Below are 20,406 nucleotides of genomic sequence, written 5' to 3' on the forward strand. Positions count from 1 at the left end.
AAGCCGCCTGAAAATCGTGTGGTAGGGGGTATATATATATAAAAAGCAAGCAAACAAAATTACGACTATTATTTGTTAAATTCCTTTATTGTTCGAGGGAAAAACGAATCCCCATATATATTCGTTCGGAAAAATATCTCTCTTAATTTATTGCTTCTGTCAGACCTGGAAATATAGTGTGGCTCTAATATTATATTCTCCATGTCGCTCTTATCAGATGTCTATTCTCAATTGTTCAATCAATCTAAGCCTAGCGCGCAGCCTCCGAGTCTCCAGCGGCTCCCAGCCTCATTCGCTTAACATCTGTGAAACGCTGTCTGTACGTCCGTAGAAGTTTTTGACCGACCGCGCAGCCTTCCTTTGTATTTTACTAATTTCACGGATTAAGTCTTTCTGCCACGGATACAATTCACTCGCTGCAAATTCAAGGGGCGATCGGATGAGTGCGAAATAGCACCTTTCTTTTACTTTCTCATTCGAAATTTTTCCCACATGTCAAAGGGTTTTCTTCGGGGGGGGGGGGGAGGGGGGGAGCTTGGGTGTTACGGGGATTGCTTGCATAGATATTTTTTCATCCGTTCGCGAATAGAGAAAACATACATTTCATTTAACCAGTATAAATATGTCTGCAGAAGAAATATAGCTACGTCATCTAGGCCACGCTAATATTTTTCTATTTCCAAGGATGTGAAGCTGGTTGTTTCGTTAATGCAAATTTGTATTCATTGCAAATATTTTCCAAAATGCTAGTGTTCCAAACCCTTCAATTTTTATCGACCTTTCGGATATTTTCCAAACAGTTCCTCCCACTCCAGTCCCGCAATCAGACCACCCATTGTTATTTCTCCCGAGGCGTCCATTATTGTTCCAAACTGGCCGTCAGACACCGGCGTTAACCAGCAATTAATCGCGGAGGTGACGCCCTCTAAAAGGAGGAAAGAGAAAACAAGATTGGTTGGATGTCGACCTTCACCTTTCCAAGAGGAAGAAATTCAGTTGGAATCGTATACTTTTGAATTTTCATGGATATGGCCTGAAATTTGTATCTCGTACTAATTTGGAACACACGAATCACTATCGTTCGGCGGTCTTTTTCGCGACTAAATACTCGTTTCAAACATATGGCGTTCATCTCAACATTACCTGGGCATTAGATTTTTTGCAACATTTGGCTACATTAAAATTACAGTACAATTTCTGTAACCTGGCCTTGAGATAATCCGACACGACCAGTAATCTAGCGTGCAGGGATGGCGACATTTCTTCGGCTAGGATAATTTCGTCAATTTTAGATAAAATATTTTTCAATACATAGAATATGTTTTATTATTTTAGTACATAGTTTATTGCATATCAGTGTACTACATGGTTTTTGTGTTATTATTACGTATTTTTGAGTCCGCCAGTGCATAATTCCCATGAAGTTTTGGTGAATCGGGAAAAGAAATGTTCTTAGCATAGTCACACGGGTTTTCTGAGGTTTATTCTACCTTCATCAACCGCAATTGTAATTATTAATTTGGTTATCTGTCTCGACTCACACCAAGGGAGAGTTGGCGCCACTATATGTATTTAACTGCAAAATTAAACCTCAAAAAGCTTCTCGTGATTTTTGCTTATTTCTTGTACGTTTACAGTAATCCGGTGTTATCAATAATACGGCTATACCACGGTTGCTTGTTGGTCGAATTACCTGTGGTAATTTTAAACTATGGAATTCGCCCCCAATGCACGATGGGGTAGGCAAACATTCTCCCAAATACCCGTCAATGCAGCGAGGACGGAGGAAACTATCGATAAAAAAATGGTAAATTTCGATGGAAGTGATCGTGGCGTAAAAGACTTGAGAATCTTTTTGCCATTTACCGTTGCGCTGCCTGCAAATGCAGCATTTTTTATTTTAAATAAATTCAAGGAAGTTCACTTCCTGCGATAAAACATGTCAGCTTCTGTGGATATTTTAAAAAAGAGAGTCGGAGCGGAAGTTATGTATCCGAAGACATTCGTTCTTTTTTTCATTTGAGATTTCTGGCAGACTCCCCTTCCTCGCGGAACGAATCTCATCCTCTCGAAAAGTTGAAGGTCAACATCCGCCAATCTTATTTTCCCTTTCTTTTCTTTTTGAACGGCGCAACCCCCTGCAATTAATTGTTGGCTTACGCCAGTCTCCTGACGGGCAGATTGGAACAATAAGGGACACCTTGGGAATTGGGAGGATAACAATGGGTGGTCTTGATTGCAGGACAGTCAACGAGAATGTCTGAGTACATTTCCGAAAGGTCACAAAAATAAAAGAAAAAAAATTAAACACATTTTATAGGATGAATCAAGGAAATAGTTTTCCCGACAGACGGAGTGGCGCCACGATCGCTTTCAAAGAAAACTTCGATTTTCTCTATACAAGGGGATAGCATAGAGGAGACCAAATTCCATCCCATTGATGGCTGATTTAAGTTTTAACTTCGGTTGCATTTTAATCGGTTTTCAAAAATGTCCGTAGCGCGGTGATGGATCAAATGCAATCCACTTTTTTCCAATATGTAGCAGCACGATTTTTTTATTGCGAGGAATAGCATTGACAAATTATGAAGCTATTAGATCAAATCATTACGTATATAAATTTCGGTTAAAACCGCTATTTATATCTTATTTCCCCGTGAAACTCATTTGTAAACTCATTTAAATGCGCGGTGGTTAAAAACACATTTAGAGGCCGACGTGACGATCCTCTTTTGTTATATTCGTGAAATTTTCGAAAGGTCAAAAAATGAGGAAGTACAATTTGTACTATGAATGAAAATAGTCTCCCCAACAGATGGAGTGGCGCTAATATCGCACTCTTTTTTTATTTATATTTTTAAAATTTATTTCAATTATCCCCGAAAACAGCACAATGTGGCCTTTACAACGAAAGTTTAAACAATCAACAACAGACGATTACACACACCCATTTTCTAGAATGGACAACCTGTCCAGGCGGGACTCGAACCCGCGACCTTCGAAATCGAAGGCGAGGACTAATTCCCGCCGCCACCGAGGCAAACAAAAAAACTTCGATTTCTCTATAGTTAGTTCATCTCTTTCTTCTGTCTCGTTGCATAGATGGTTACAGTCCTACCAACCAAATTGTACTTTCATTGATTTTTTTTAGTTTCAATCCTTTGAAGCTGGACGGTAGCCAATGTATCCATATGTATTTATTTATCCCAGAGTTCTGATAGTCCAGGTATATTGGGTAACTACACGTCTCCCGCAAAACGTATGAAGGAAGAGAGAAATTGGATAAACTTCTGCGTAGATTAAGCATCTCAAAATTCACTTAAAAGTATTCTTCTGGTCTTTTACGAGAAGACGTGTGGTTGCGATTCTAAATAGCAGTATTCTTTATGATCGAACTTGATTACTACGTAAATATTCGCACGCAATATTTCTATACTAAACTAATCAGAGCCCCGGATTTATTTTACGAGTGATGAAAGTTTATTTTTTATTTTAAAGTTCATTTTATACGTTTTTTTGGAAAAATACTATTTTAGCCCTTTTCAATTTATTTTTTCTTTCTACTTGTTAGTGGTGAATCATGTAATCGAATAAATCAGATCTGTAAAAGAAATGTCTGCAAAAATGTACACACCTAGCGCCATCTCTTGAGAAAATTTAAAACAATATATCAATATGAAAATCTAGTTTATTGATTAGTTTTTTTAGTTAAGTTTAGAAATTTAGTTTTGAGCATATTGAAAAAAATTCTGATTGTTGAATATTTTTTTTTATTTTCACCAGAAACATGCAAAATTTCAAGTCGATCTGAGAGGGGAAAGTGGGTTGAAAATTAATTACAAGAGTCTGGATGAATGAATGAAGAGAATGGATGAAACCGGAAGCAAATAAAGAAAGAGCGCGTAAAAACAATTGGCTCGGTTGGTTTAGAAGGCGGGTTGAGGGGCAAACGCCCCTTTTTGCCCATCAGAAAAGAATTGTTAGACTATTATTACTTAAATAGCATTACAAACATTTCCGTCTTTGATCTTAACATACTCCCGTTAAGATATATCATTGAGTATGTACTCTATAGATATACGTATTGTTGTAAAGTGTTAAAAATGTTTTTTTGCGTAGTGGGTACAGCATAAAAATATATGGGAGCACCTTTTGTTTTATTTTCGTAGAGTTTTCTCGATCCCTATACACAAGCCTAATATAACGATGTACAAAAGGAGTTTTGCATATGGGACCAAAATTGTATAATATGCTACCAAATACAATTAAAGAAGTAATTTTTTTTGGTAAAAATAAAAGCTTGATTTAAAAAATGGATAATAACGTTTGATGACATTGAAAAGTTATTTTAAAGGGTCAGTATATTATATTAAACACACTTGACATTATATGTGTTGTACATTACATCTTAGTATTTCATCTTACTGTCTGTTCAGTTATAATATTATTACGCACAAAGTGTCTTTTTTCTCTAGGTATTTTTTGGTTCTATGTGTTTTCATTTCCGCAGTTCATGCAATTTGAAGTTAGCCTAAACACAGACTTATTGTCTTACAGGCTTCCTAACTTCCTTGAATGGATATAATAACCTTCCTCATTCCCGTCAGGGCACTACCCTTGCTTCCGTGTCTCTATATTGCGATTTTCCATCATCACAACGCAAATACTCAAAAACCTCGCTCGCAATGGAATCCACGAAAGAGACGCAAAGCTGTCCTCCGTAGAACTTGCCCGGCTTCCTTCCCCTGACTCGTATTGAGAAACCCTTTCCTTCATCACTACAGATAACACTACAAGTGCTGCCAGCTGTCTTACTCACTTTTATAAAAAAAGGTCTATTTACGGAATAATTTTTAAATGGTTTTCATAGCATGACAAGGAAAAATTGTCCATGAAGGTTTTACAATACTCAATCTTAATCCAAATACATACATCAAAATTCAAAAGGACATTATATTTTTCAACTTGCCACATCAAGAGAACATTACTCGACTCAACAGAACAGTAAAGAGTGTCTTCGGTGGAAACCCATGCTCTTTAGGTAAAGAAATTAGAGAAAAATGAATCAAAAAGATTATAATAATAAGACAAAATATGATATACCAGATAAGAAAACCAGAGAAGACGAAAGTTTGAGGCAGAGTTATTTTAGCACTATGAAAGATCCCTGCACAAAACAGTGAAATAAGAAAAAAAAATTCAGTGACCAATGATTTCTATTCGCTTCCACATATCCATAAAAAATAATTAAATACGCGAAACTAACCAATGATTCACGAGGCAGTGGCCTGCTTTGTGGCATGTTGAAATTCATGAAGCATTAGCCTATTTCGGGTAAACGCCGGTGGTTCAATAACACCTGTTTTTTCGAGATATATCACCCTAAGTGCAAAGAAATAACTGGAAATGTATAATACCTCTCATGCTAGGCAGGTTGAATGGTGTACCGCACGAGATACATTGGCCAATGAAGGGTTAATATACTGAACGGAATTTTCAGTTTCGTTACCTTTTTTAAATAATGAAGTTATTTATTGGTACTTACAAATATTATTTTACATCATATATATGCATCATATATGATGTAACAATGTTAATAACCTCGCAAGTAGTCTATAAAAATGCGTTGTGCTTACAAACTCATGTCACTAGGTAGGTATTCATCGACCAAATTACGTTATAATGTAAATATTACAATATAACAAGGTGCAGTGTGCCATTTTTATTTCAAAGAAAAGTTATGAATGTTTATCATTTAAGTCCTCCCGAGCCACTGACTTGTCAGAAGGTGATTGCATAGCCAAAAATAGTCAAGAAGACGAAAACGCATTAGTTAATCAGGTACAATTTATATTTTCTCTTATTAAGAAGAAAATTAAACTAAATTACACATTTTTGATCATTTAAAAATATATAGATAAAAATAAAAATTATGAATGGACGGATCCAGGATTTTTTCCGGACCTGGATTCGAATCGGATCCTTGATTTTCGGAGCCGGATTTTTCGGATCGGATATTTTCGGATTCAAATGCATTTTCCTGCAATTCCTGCTATTAAACGAAGTAATTATTCAAGTTTATTCTGGGTACGTACAATCGAAGGAATGCTTTTCAGATTTTCATACACATTTTAATATTTTTATAAATTAAAAATCATTTTTATAGGCTTTCAAGTTGTTTTTTTTTATATTTTTACATGCTTAGCACCTAAACTGTTACGCTTGGGCATGGAAATTACATTAGAAAATTTCATTAGGGCTTTAGCAGTAATTTTAGTTTTTAGAAATGTTTATACTATGGTTGGTGGTAGAGTTTCTAATTAAAGTGTGGATATTACCAATTTCGTTTCAATCTTGGATATATCGCACTTTCACCAGGCCAAGCCAGGAACGATTTTATGCATTACCACACGAGCTCTGGCTTGTAGGTATATGGAAGCCATTCATTCATTACTTTTTTTACTTTGCTGTGATTATTTTTACAAATACATAGCAACCATAAAAAATTTTACTAGGGATAGACGGATCCAGGATTTTTTTCGGATCCGGATTCGGATATTTTCGGATCCAAATGCATTTTCAAATTCCTGCTACTAAACGAAGTAATTGCTCAAGTTTATTCTGGGTACGTACAATCGAAGGAATGCTTTTTAGATTTTCATACCCATTTTTATATTTTTATAAATTAAAAATCATTTTTATAGGCTTTCAAGTTGTTTTTTTAATCTTTACATGCTCAGGACCTAAACTGTTACGCTTGGATTTGGAAATGAAAATGGGAATAATCTTCGGATAAACCACTGACCAGTGGCGTAGGACAAGAATCGCATGCGACGGTGCATTCGATTATAGAATTAAAACTGTCTCCACCCTTATGGGGTGTTGCATTCACTGAAGCTATTATTTAAAATTTCGGATCCAGATCCGATGTCTTCCGCGACTTTGGATCCGATGTATCCGATGAAAGGCTATATCCGCGGACAGGGGCGCAGCTAGGAATTAAGGCTGGGGGGGGGGGGGTGTTTAAGGGGCAACTAAAACATGGGTGTGTGGGGCTATGGAATACCCACCAGGATAAGCGGTAGGTGCGATATTAATAAATTGCGGAATTTTAAGATAAATGGTCCAAAAGGCTGAGTTTTACGGCTTTCTGGGGGATATTTTATTAATCCTAACACTAGTCTATTAGTAATATTAATCCAATTAAGTAAAATGGATTAAAATTATAAAATTTTTCTGAGATCTGAGGGGGGTTTTATCCCCCGAAATCCCCCCCTCCCTGCGCCACTGTCCGCGGATATTTGGATCCGATCCGATCATCCCTAATAAAAATATATTTCACAAGTTATTGCTGATTTTCAATTAATAGCTTCTCACAATTCCTTTTTATTTCAGTGATAAATTGTTGTTTCTGCAACGAACAATTAGACGGGAAAGTAGAGAAAACCGTCAGTGCTCATTCCCTTTGGGAGTTAACATGGGGGAATGTCCTCTTCGGGGCAGATTCTACAGCAGTAGTCCCTTTCTTTCCGCTAGTCAGTCGCACTTCTTTGGCTTCCCAACTCACGTCAACCCTTTCCCCTCGTAACACTCGTAATCGGAAACGAACTCTCCGTGAAAAAGATCGACATTCGGAATGCGATCTCGGATGCGTGTCGACCACATTGGCTATCCCGCCAAATCGTGGCCGCGCCAATCAGGCTGCGTCACGTCGCGTGTCTGTCTGTCCGTTGCTATTGACAACGGAGAAGAGACGCGGCGCGCACGCCACCGCAGGTCGAGTGGCGACCGCAGGAACTTCTCTCTCTCTCTTCCTAGTCCTTTGCAAGCATGCGAGGATAATTTCAAAGCTCGCTTCACGATTTCCACTTCCTATATAAAGTGTGGATGACCATTTTCACTTTTTCCTAAGTGACTACTTGTACAACGTTCCTCTCTTCTGGTTGACAAAGAGCAGTAATTATAATAGTGATCAAAATGACGGTGACATTAACAAAAATGATAATATTGATAGTAATAATTTTTACTGCCACGTAACACATTTTGTTGCTCAAGCAATAGTAAGCTGGTGACTCACCACTAAACAGCCATGGAAAATTGGCATTGCATTCATAAAAAAAGACGTTTTGATCATGATAAAATGATTGAGCTTACTTTTGTAATGAAAACCCTTTTGTAATGAAGAATGAAAATGCTTCACCAATATATATACAATTTCCTACATAGGTATATCTAGAGAATGGAGAAGTTACCTTCATTCTTAGGGTGCTCGCATAGTGAAGAGGTAAGAGGTGGAGGTGGAGGTAGAGGCAGAGGTGGAGATGGAGGTGGAGGTAGAGGTAGTATCGCGTAGTAAAGAGGTTTGCGCACGCAGCTTTCCTACAGCCTCGAACACAAGCCAGTCTTCCACTATGTGGCATCCAGTGTACAAGTTATTTGGTTAGTAGTAACATTTTTTAAATGTTTAGCGATAGCAGTGATGACAGTGACGAAATGTCGTCAGCATGTAAGTGGTGGCTGATTGGTACTTCTAGTAATCGCGAATTCACTGCTCATCCAATTAATCAAGTGCGACAAGATCTGGGAGAATATCACCATCTGTTTTCCCAAATAAAAGAATACCCAGACAAATTCCAGGAGTACATGAGGATGTCACCTGAAACGTTTTCATTTATTTGCGCCAATGTGTCACCAAAGCTGGATAATTGCAGAAAATACTGTAATCTCCATATTAACCCTAACTGCTCTGAAGAACAGATTGTAGTAACAATAAGGTAAGATTAGTAATTAATCATTCAGTATAAAAGTATTAACAAATTATTTATTAATTTATTATTATTAAATTATTAATTTATTTATTTAAATAAATCTTCTGTTGCCTCATCGTAAGCCGGCATAGGGTTTACCATGAAGAAAAGTATATTAAATTATATTTCTATCTAGTAATGTCTTAAGTTTTATTACCACATCTGCAATGATTTCGGAGATCTTGAGGTGTTCCTCGACACAATTGACACCCTGTGAATGTATACACATATTACCAAAACATATCAATAGTTTATTGATTAGTCTATCGACAATAGGATATTTAAAATAACTGGTGTATTACGTTTTGATTGTGTATATATAAATATACTGTATTGAGTTGTTCTATTGCAGGTACTTGGCAACTGGAAGCAGTTATAAGACTCTGGGGTTTTCATTCCGGATGGGGGATAATACAGTGGGAAAAATTGTGAGGAATGTATGCAAACTACTATGAGGCACCTTTCAACCAAAGCATATGCCCATTCCGACAATTTCAGATTTTGAAACTGTGGCTAGGAGGTTTGAAGAAGTTTGGAAATTTCCAAACTGCATTGATGCCATCGATGGGAAACACTGCAAAATAAAATGTCCAGCGCTTTCTGGGTCCATGTACTTCAATTACAAAAAAATATTTTCGATCGTTCTGCAACGAGTGGCAGATGACCACTACAAATTTCTATTTGTTGATGTAGGTGGTTTTGGCAAGCAAAGTGATGGGGGCACTTTCAAAGCATCGGATTTGGGCAAGTTGTTGGAACGGAAGGAACTAAACGTTCCAGGTGAAAAATGTTTGCCCCGAAGTGATGTTAAGGTGCCCCATGTTTTTATTGCGGATGAGGCGTATCCTTTGCGGGAATATTTTATGAAGCCGTTCTCACAAAAAACAGTTGGTGAAGCTGAGGATGTGTACAACACCCGGCTGTCTAGTGCCAGAAAGACAATTGAATGTGAGTTTGGCATTTTATATGCTAAATGGCGGATTTTAAGTGGGTGTATTGAAACATCCCCGGAAAGTGCAGTCCAACAAATAAAGGCTGCGTACATTCTTCGCAATATCATAATTGATAAAGATGGCTGGAGTCCAAGTGTGTCCGACATCCCGCCTGTTCCTGCCGAAGCCAATCTACAACCTTTGGGGAGATCCAGAAATTCCGCTTCAAACCGTGCGAAAGAAGTCAGAAATTGCTTTAAGACATACTTTGTGAATAATGTATAAAAACTGAAGGAGATTGAAAGTAAAAATTGTTTTTTAACAAAAATAATGATCTTGGACCCTAAATTTTTGTACTGATTTGTTTATATTAACCTATTACAATAATCCTTTTTGTACATTTGTTACAATACATTCAAGTGTTCGCATGAAAATGAAGTTCCACTGTCTAAATATTTATTATGTTATATACTCAGGCCTTTTCCTTATACGGTACTTAAAAATAGATAATATAAGGATTATAAAATAGTTACATTACCATATATAGTATAGTTTTAAAATACCCTCGTCCCAGGAAATTTGCTAATATATTAGGTTTCCAGCTTCGACTATTGAAAAGTTTGAAGGGCTTATTTTTTAAGATAAATCTCTTGTTGCATTGTCTTATTTGTTTATTTTTTGCTTACAAATAACCCCGTGCAGTTTCGGACAGCCAGAGCTGGACACCCTGTATAATTTAGTCTAGACATACCTGTACAGTTCAATTCGGCTGCTACAGCCTTCCATTCTTTGTCCAACACGTGACGGTTGTGGTGGTGTTTGTTTCTTTTGTCCCACAGAGCTGTACGACTTTGCACTGCGATAATTATTTCTTCCTTCATTTCACTACTACTGCCGTTCACAGATATTAAGAAAAACTAACCAACACTATAAAATGTTTTTAAAATACAGAACTGTAGGCATACGTCGTCTCGTACTGTGTCGGAGTAGCGCCCAGTGGAATAGGGTAGCGGTTGGGGAGGGGTAGAGTGGTAGGGGGGCCTGGAACGCACCAATCACGGAGAAACCTCCCGATGAACCTCGCGGTACACCGCTCGAAAAGACAAACTCGTTTGTCTTTGAAAGCGGTCCCGCGCTACCTCCTGGTGAACCGCGAGGTACACCTCTACCTCGACCTGCTCACTATGCGCGCGCCCATAACACACAATGTATTTGTGTTACCTCGAGGTACCGCGACCTCTACCTCTACCTCCACCTCCACCTCTTACCTCTTCACTATGCGAGCACCCACACACACATACATTACACAGATGTACATTACACTATGTACATTACATTACACAGATGGAGAGATAGGCAAAAGAATATACTGAATTGAAGAGGGACACTTCTCAAGCATTCGGAAATAATACCTTTGCATGCAGTGGATTTATACCCAGGTGTCCTTAGTGAAAGTATAGCAAGAAGTTTGCATAAATATATGTACATATCGACCAAAATCGTATAGAAAAGACATTCCTGCACTGTGTAGTAAGTTTGGTTTCATTAATTGATGGACACTTTTTTAGAACTCAATCGAAAAATTATTGAAATAGAGCTGGAGAGAGAGGATGAAGTAAGGGCGATATTCTTGTTTCTTCAGTATTTCAACATTTCACCCAACGGGAGGTACGGAAAAATGGCGTGTGTTCGTATTTTTTTCCTCGAATTGGACCCTCCTTTCTTTGTCACTATTCATTATCCTGATATATAAGGAGATAATGTAAAGAATACATAAAAAATGATAATGCATCGGGTAAGAAATTATAGGATACGAAAGATTGAGGACAAATTGTTTATGGAAGTTGTACGTAATTTCTTAGTAACAAATGATGTTTTAGGCCATATATGTCCAAATATTTGAGATGACAAAGAGTAAAATGCAATACGCATGGCAAAATCAGCAGCAAAATAACTGAATACAAACAACTCTGAATCAAGGTTTTGCAAAATTAGCTTTAAAATTCAATGCAAAAAAAACAAAAAGAGTGCGTAGCTACTAGTGTTACGAAGTCGTGTTTGATTGAGAAATAAAAAAAGTGACTGGAATATGCGCAATCGGCAAATAGGTACTGTGTGCACCGATGGATCGATGTATAGCTCTTTTCGCATCGCAGGCGTACATACATACCGCGTGGGAAGTGGTAATTCAGATATTTATCTTTCTTGTCTTGTACCCCCGTAATTAAGTCGTCACTCGATAATTCCAATTGGGATTTGGCGTGGGCCTATAATAACACGCTTCTCGCCACAAATACGAAGCTCATGTCAGCAATGAACGCCACCCTGGAATTATTTTTTTTCACTTTTTTACAGACTTCCAACCTCGCTTTGCTCCAAAACCTGTCCATCAGGTATTCCTCGTACAAACTTTGTTATTTCAAGCCAATTTTTTTAGGCAAGAGCGAGGTTTTTCTGATATTTTTTTTCTTTTCGATTTCACGTTTTGAATTAAAGTCGTGAAGCTGGTGATTTATTCGGTAAGTAATGCATATTGAAGGGACTCCGTTTCCATAGCAATCTATGTCTTGTTTTCCAAAGAAGCGTCAAAGTCTACCTAATTAAGACAACCAAAGACTAATTCAGTCTACTCTCACCCAATCAACGTCTAATTCATATAAAAAAATTTGCTAAGCATTCAATTTATTTTCTATTTTCCACTATATTTCCTAGTCAATCAAATATTTTAAACATGTATACTTAGGTATGGGCATTATCGTTTCCAATAGTCTGTTTCCATCTTTGCTACACTCAGCGGTTGAATGAATGAGGTGAATTTCTGGTAAAAACTCTGCAGGGTTTTGATAAAGTCTTCACGGGAAATCATCCGGGTAAGGATGGACATTGCTGCCAACGATTCAATGGCCTTCTCTGCCATCGTCTTCAGGGCGAATTATGGCCCTGGTTAGAGCCGGGCTTATATACACCGTTGGGGAGGTCAAGTCGCTGGCAGCAATGTCCATCCTCACCCGGCTGATTTCCCGTGAAGACTTTATCAAGAGCATTCGCCGGGAAAGCACCAAATCCTTCTCTGCAGGGTTTGCACAAAATGGCCAAAAATTTTACCTTCGCTTGAAGAAACGTGTGTTGCCGATGAGAAAGGCAATCGACGGGTCAAGCATACTTGGAGTGTTATTCCGACGATCATGGTGTTCTGCTGATATTATTTCAAGCGAACCTGCTTTTAGACTCCGGGCCCCAAGTTCTTGTGCATTGTCTGCCAAACTTCCCCGTTTTTTCGCCCGGAATTCACCTGGTACATTCAACCTCTGAGTTGAGCATAGACGATCACAGACTAGTGGAAACGATAGTACATTTAAGATGTGGCATGTTGAAATTGCCGGGTAACTATCTACCTAATCTACAAAGACCTTTCTAAGTGTAAGGTAGTCGATTATAACAAGGGCACCCCATGAATTTTTACCAGAAATTCAAACCATTTTGAGCAAAGATCCACACAGTCTAATTGAAACGATAGTATATTTAAGATGGGACCTGTTGAAACTTCCAAGTAACTTTCTAAACTACAAATACCTATGTAAGTATAGGGTAACTAATTTTAAACAACAACACCCCACGATAATTTATATTTCAATATTTAAAAATGAATGACAAACATATAACGAAAGTGTATCAGTGCATGCCTCAGCCATGACCTCGCATATTACTCATTAAATTTGCGCATAATAGCACCTTAATATTCCTCATTTCGGGTCCTTCGCTTAGCAGCCCTTTCCTCTCTTTACAAACCTTCCAGAGGCAGGATAGGGAAAGAAGGAAAAAAGAAGAGGATCGAATAATTACTCTCCGTTGAGGTGGTCATCCTGAGTGCGATGATTCTTCCCACCTTCCATGACACCCACCCAAACACCAATTATTTCCTCTCTCATATTTTTCGCGCCTTCTTGGGGAGACAAGATGAAGACGACTGCGATCTTAGCAGCAAAGAGATTCTTTACGCCTCCGTCGAGCTTCACCTCGCTGCATTGTTAGCAGGACAAGAGCAAGGACAAATATCGTGAATATACAATGCACATGGATACGCCCACTCGTGCACAGGGTGCTTCAGGAGGAATCTGCAACATTTCAGTAGGTAGTAGGGGTTAGAATTTTAAGCATATTTTGCATATAAACATGTGGTCGCAACTCCTTAGTTACTGAGCCATGGCAACGCTAACATTTTTTTAATGCAATTTGCAGTTACCATGGAAACGGTTTTTCTTGGATATCCAGCCTTTTCGAATCTTGATTTCATGCTCTGGATTTTTTAAGGACATTAAGGGCCGGTTTTATAATGTCTGGTTAAACCTCACGTTAACCAACGTGGAGATAACGGTAACGTGGAGTTTAACGAGAGGTTGGGTTTTATAAAGCAAATCCTACCGCCAGTTGGCTGATGGGAACTTTAACGAGAGGAAAGCGTAGCTACTGTAATTCTCATACCAACAATTGATCGCGAAAAGTGAAACAGACGAAAGTCAAAATTGAAAAAAATCGAGTTGGAGAGTGGTGAAAGAATTGTTTACGTTTGTTTAGAAGTGATGGTTAGCTTTGAAAACGAAGATGACGCCAATATTTTCGGTTTTAATCGTTGACGATCTTATGGTCAATCATCAGTGTGTCGTTAAAATAAAAATACTCGCCTCGATTTGTGAATATTTGGCAAGTACAAGTGTTATTGTATGAGTGCTGCTATACGTGTAAACCATAAATTACACGGAGATAATGAATTACTATTTGTTAATGGATTGAATCAAGGTGGAGTCCCTTTGCAAGAAATAGTGGTAAATTAACCTTGTTTGTGCTTATTATTCGAGAACGAAGATTCTCATTTGTATAATGAAACCAATTGAAATGGTTTTCTATTGAGTACGCCACCAGAGCGATTTTAGGAACATTTTGAGGCTACAATTTAATCATAATGACGATAAATTTTAATTATACTTTTGCAGCAAGATATATCTTCTTAGCGTTAGTATGGCCCCTACGCTAATTTATTATCATCTCTGCGTTCCCTACGGAATTAGGAACAACTTGCAATTTGTGAATAATCAAAGCCTTTCCCGTTTTCTAAGTACCTACTCACCATGGCCATAATTTAAATAACAGAATTTATAACCAACCACCGTCTTATAGAAAAATTCATCAGTGTTCATTAAAACGATAACGAGAGCATTTTCAGTTTTATTAAAATTTTCACAATGAGGAGGTATATTCAGCCATGTGCCACTCGTGTTACAGGCACGAAAAGAATTGAGCCATATAATTGTCAGCTAGCAGCAGATATTTCATAACTTTAAATTATCCCATCTTTTTTATGATTATATATATATATGTTAAGAAGCAATATGTTTCATGAAATCCATAATCTCTGGCAAATAAATTTTCAATAAGGGACAGAACTAAGTTTAAATTTCTTCATTAGAGAGACCAAAATCTATTGCATGACACCAAGTAGCCCTTACCATTGAAGTATAAAGTGAAACATATTTTGATACTGGCTGTCAATAGTGTAGTTGATAATGTAATAGGGATGACTGTGAGTCTTTATGGTAATGCCATTGAGAATGTATTCATTGCCATTTTAAATTGAATGGATGTTCAGAAATCACTGATTATGAACATAGCTTCACAGTCTAAAATTAAAATTAGAGAAGAATGAATAAAGCTTGAATAACTTATGCATAGCCCTACCACAGTTAATTCAAGGGCTCCTGCTATCCAATTATTAAATAAATGTACAGTTTTCAGCAAACCTTTCATACTTTACAAGTAGGCTGCATGTTGTTACAAAAATATGCATCTGTAACAAATATTGAAACTCTTTTTGGCTCATAGCTTGGGATGGGGGATCTATTCTTTATGTTAATACTATTTTTGCAAACCTTGTGTAAGAATAAGTTTTAAGTGCTAACATAACTAACTTCATATCTAATCAACAGCAAAGGCTTGTATTGTATTTAAGATTTAAGGAAAAGAGATGGGGTGCAAAGATATTAAAGTTGCTGGGTTCAATTTATAAAAAATCTGTCGAAAAACATATCTAATCAGAATGAAAGCATTAAATTTCAACTCTCAGTGGTGTTTATGAATACTATACTATACATGTGATAGATATTTTCTTTTATTCTCAGCGCACAAAATATGAAGCTTTCATTGAACATGTTTTAAATATTTAGCAGAGTACTAAATTATACAAAGACAGTAGTGGATCCAGGATAGGGACAAGGGGGTTGGACTAGGTGAGGTTAAAATTCCAGCTGTAGTGGGGGTTGGAAATAAACCACCATTCTATCTAGTGTAAAGTGGATGGTACCCAATGGGAGCAAATTGGATACCCTCCTTAGCCCCCCCCCCATGTATCCGTCACTATACAAATATACTGTTATTTATATAGCATTTAAAGAATTTATTTGTATCAAATGCAAAGCATAAGGATTCCATCATGATGACTCCTTCATTGCAACTGTCTTTTTGGGATATGGGTTTTCAATGGAATTATGTTGTTACATGTTGTCACAGTAAGTAATTTTTTTTACTACCTACTTCTGGGGTAATCCTTTTGAATGCTGTACCAAGTAATCTCTGAATGCACCACACTGTAATCACTCACTTATAATTAATGTATGTGCTTCCATTATCATAAATGCAATAATATGACTTCCTCACAGAATTTTATCGTACCATGTTCTATTTATGAAGTGATTATAGTAGCAATTTCCCTTACATCCACTCCACTTTCACAAATCTATTAAAAAAATTTGCCTTTGTGACATGAACATAGACTGTTTCTCATTACATATGTTGCAGCTATGCATGTTAAAATATATCTCTAGTGATGCAGATCGGAGCGAGACAGATGAGACAGAGATAATCCTTGGAATAAATAAAAAGAGGAGAATTAAAGGGATAATCACAGTACCAAAGTGCAAATAGAAGTCTGGTTAAGATATATGGAGTAAGGTTTGCTATGGAACTGGTATTTTTGACCCAGAAGGAGGATAAGAATAGAGGTATACAGGAATGTATAGATAATATTGACAGGAAAAGGAAGTAGGAAGTGCTAGCTAGACCTGATAAGTGAGGTGAGGGAATAATTGCAGGAGATGAATTAGATATAAATGATGTAGATGAAGTGTATATCAAGCTTGAAATGCTGACAACAGTGATTAAGGTAAGGATTTTGAGTAACAAGCAAGGGCAGGGAGACAATGGTTCTGGAATAAATGGAATAACCATGTATGTTACAAAAAACTATGTCAACCTTAATGAGTAGATCACTTCTAACAGGAAGTAATGGAATGAGATATCTAGTCATGCATTATTATAAGTGTTGATGATACTATACCTAATAGATTTTTTGAACGTATGTACTCATTAGTGACAGTTCAATGGATGGAGCATGAAAAAATTAATAAAAGCTACGGATGGGATTGACATCCCAAGAAACTAACGAGTGTACCAGATATGTGATATAAATTGGCTGATGGAGCATGAAAAAATTAATAAAAGCTACGTATGGGATTGACATCCCAAGAAACTAACGAGTGTACCAGATATGTGATATAAATCGGCTGTTATAGGAATATGTCTTCACTTATTCTTTGAAGACTTATTAAACATGTTAGTTAGTTACACGTTGACAAGTAGTAGTAAGGGTTAATATTTTAGGAAGAAACCATACCAAGGATCCCACTTAAGACTTTGAAAGAGTTATTAGTAAAATTAGTCATTGCAATATTTCCACTGATTTTATTATAATAAAACTCAGTGGAAATACTGCAATGTCTAATTTTACTAATATGAAGAATTTCACCATGTCTTGCTCAATATCATACAAAATACTTTGAAAGAGCTTATCGATGAAAAAATTTCAGTAGTCACTGATAAGCATGGAATATAATGAATGTAATGGTGGTGAATGCAGTCATTTCCTGTAAATTCAACCTCATGAGCAAATACATATGTACACAGACAACAGCTTTCCCCAATTGCAAGCAAGAGTGGCCCAGCTGGCTCAATATTGTAAGAAATACAACTGACTCTGATTGTTTCAAACATTCCCTTAGTAGACTATGCTTGAGAACCTCAATAAATATAATCCCTTAGCAGACAATGCTTAAGAACCTTAAAATAATATTTCTTTGATTAATCTGGCTTTGATGTTTCATGAGTCTTCAGGTGCAAGGGTCCAAATTCTCTCCTTGAATTAAGGCTCAAATGTGTGGAATAAAATCAAACTTTTTTAGGATAAAGTATCGAATTGTTTACTTTCACCATATTAAAATATTCAAACCTGAAATAAGATAAGTATTGGTAACCAAATTGGCACTCTTATATTTTAACATGAGGTATCTAGATGGGCACCACTGATTCTATGGCTCTGAAGCTACTTTTGATGGCAGATGCACCACTGATTCTATAGCTCTGAAGCTACTTTTGATGGTAGATAATTTGCTAGGAGGTTTTAATAGTACATAACCTATGTTTGGCTACGAACTGCACTTAGGCAATAAAGTCGCATTTTTTTCCGTTGAAGGCTACACATTAGAACCCTCAGAGAAGAGAAGACTTTTCTTGTTTAAGGTGCCTTTCCAAATCTTTTTCTATCAAAAGGATGAGAGGTCATTACTTTAGTCACAAAAAGTACAATAATTAGTAAACTTACACACTCTAAAGGCTCGTTTGCCTTACAAATTCATTAATATGTCATACCATCTTATGAGCAAATTCTTACTTTTTTCAGTCATTCTTACTTTTTTACCCACACGAGCTGTATTGATTGCATCAATTTGCCTTTCTCAGCTTCCAAAGAAAACTCAAACAGCATCTTGTATACATTACGTACGAAACGTGCAAAATCCTTTCTTTTTCACGCAATCTTTCACTTGCCTCACTTATTCCTACATTTTTATCTCCAAGAAATACCAAGCCGTACACCAGATATTGTTAATGGACTTACCTACAATTTTTTTTGTAGTGCCTACTTTGACAAACATATCTTTTGGAAAAGGAAATACGAAAATACTTTCACCTCATAACATATATCCTCACAATTAATTATAAATTCTATAGTGACATCAAATGCTAGTAAATCAGAATGCAATCAGTAAGTACGATCTTTTTCTCTCTTTCGATTGCCAAATACGAAACTTGGCTGTTCTTCTAATTCAAACTGTCTTTGTAAACACCGACACATTTTAAATTCGTTGATGAAGTCAGCAAAACCAGGTAATAACAGATTTCTATACCTACACTCCTGTTGCACCTCCTTCTTTCTCTCCGATATGTAATTCTATTATTTTTCATCATCTCACTTGGCTGGCACAAATCATAACAAACTCCTACACCGGCACAAATATTGCATAATTTCAACATTTTCAGGGGTTTGGCACACGATCTCCGAATGCAGTCCATAGAATAGACAATATTATTTATTGGATGGTGGTTATTATCAAACTTGAGATGTTTGTAAGGATTTCGTAGCGTATACCGTAGAATACGTCGAATAGCATGAAAACAGTGGTCCGTTCCGGATATATCACCGGTCTTATGGAAATATTTCACTTATTAAATTGCTAGTATGGTGCTATAAATATTGGAAATTGATTGCTGATATCGTAGATACGGATAAAAACGGAGGATGCTGCGCTTGGTCGATTATTTCTTCCGTATATTATCGTAGGGTACTTCAGCATTTCAAAACATCCGCCATTTTCAACAATTTAAACTTCACGTTAAACTTTTGCCCAAGGGAAATCCATGGGTTAGCTTGACTACCACTTTAACGCTCAGATTTGACTTAACCATCGATTATAAAACAGAATTTTGGGACTTAACCGATGCTTAGCTTAAACTCCAGTTTAACCAGACATTATAAAACCGGCCCTAAATAATTTAGATTGAACGAAAATGTGTGACTATAATAGACTGAAGCATTTAATCTTCTTAGCTTAATTAAACGAGAGCTTTGAACGAGTATCAACTTTAAGATTGCGCATTTCAGCCATTCACAAAGTCAAGGTGTAAGTGAAGAGAGTTTTTTTTCTTTTATACACAAAAAAATGATGGTGTATATGTGTATCATATTTCAATGTGCGTTTCTCTGACTTACCATGTGCGTTGTTGTTTGTTGATTTATACATCTATATAAGTTTTTGTGCGTGAATATTACAGCAGGGAATACGTGTGCTTTGAAGGCTCAAGTTGCCAATCAATTTTCATCCAGCTTGATAGCCAACCCGGGGCAAAAAAACAGGCCTTTTGCCTGGTGACTAACCTAACTTCCTAATATTATTATGTAGCTCCCGTGAGATCTGATTGGCTGAAGTCCGGTACCAGCGATGGTTTCAGTGACGGAAAAAGGGACGTGCCGAATGATGGATAAAGGGATGGGATATCCATCCTTGGAGAACTCGCGGAAAATGATCATTGCGTGAAACGGTCTTTTTTCCGCCATCATTGGAGAGATCCCTGAAGATTTCGCTCGCGAGGGACAGAATAAATGATTGCGTGAATCAGCTTTGAGTCGCAATTCCAAGGGCGAAGACGTCAGTAGAAGAAGAAAACGCGACAAGCCTGAACAGACGCCCACCTCGCGCCGACACAAAAGAATTGAACGCAAACAA

The 20,406-nt window shown here is 37.1% G+C and overlaps 1 protein-coding gene across 1 annotated transcript in view; it reads right to left on the reverse strand.

Annotated features, from left to right (window-relative positions):
- LOC124168926 overlaps positions 1–20,406 on the reverse strand; it is a 337,391-nt gene that overhangs the window by 199,723 nt on the left and 117,262 nt on the right. The window lies entirely within an intron of this gene.

This window comes from Ischnura elegans, chromosome 12 (genome assembly GCF_921293095.1).
Source record: "Ischnura elegans chromosome 12, ioIscEleg1.1, whole genome shotgun sequence".
Classification (NCBI taxonomy): Eukaryota; Metazoa; Arthropoda; class Insecta; order Odonata; family Coenagrionidae; genus Ischnura; species Ischnura elegans.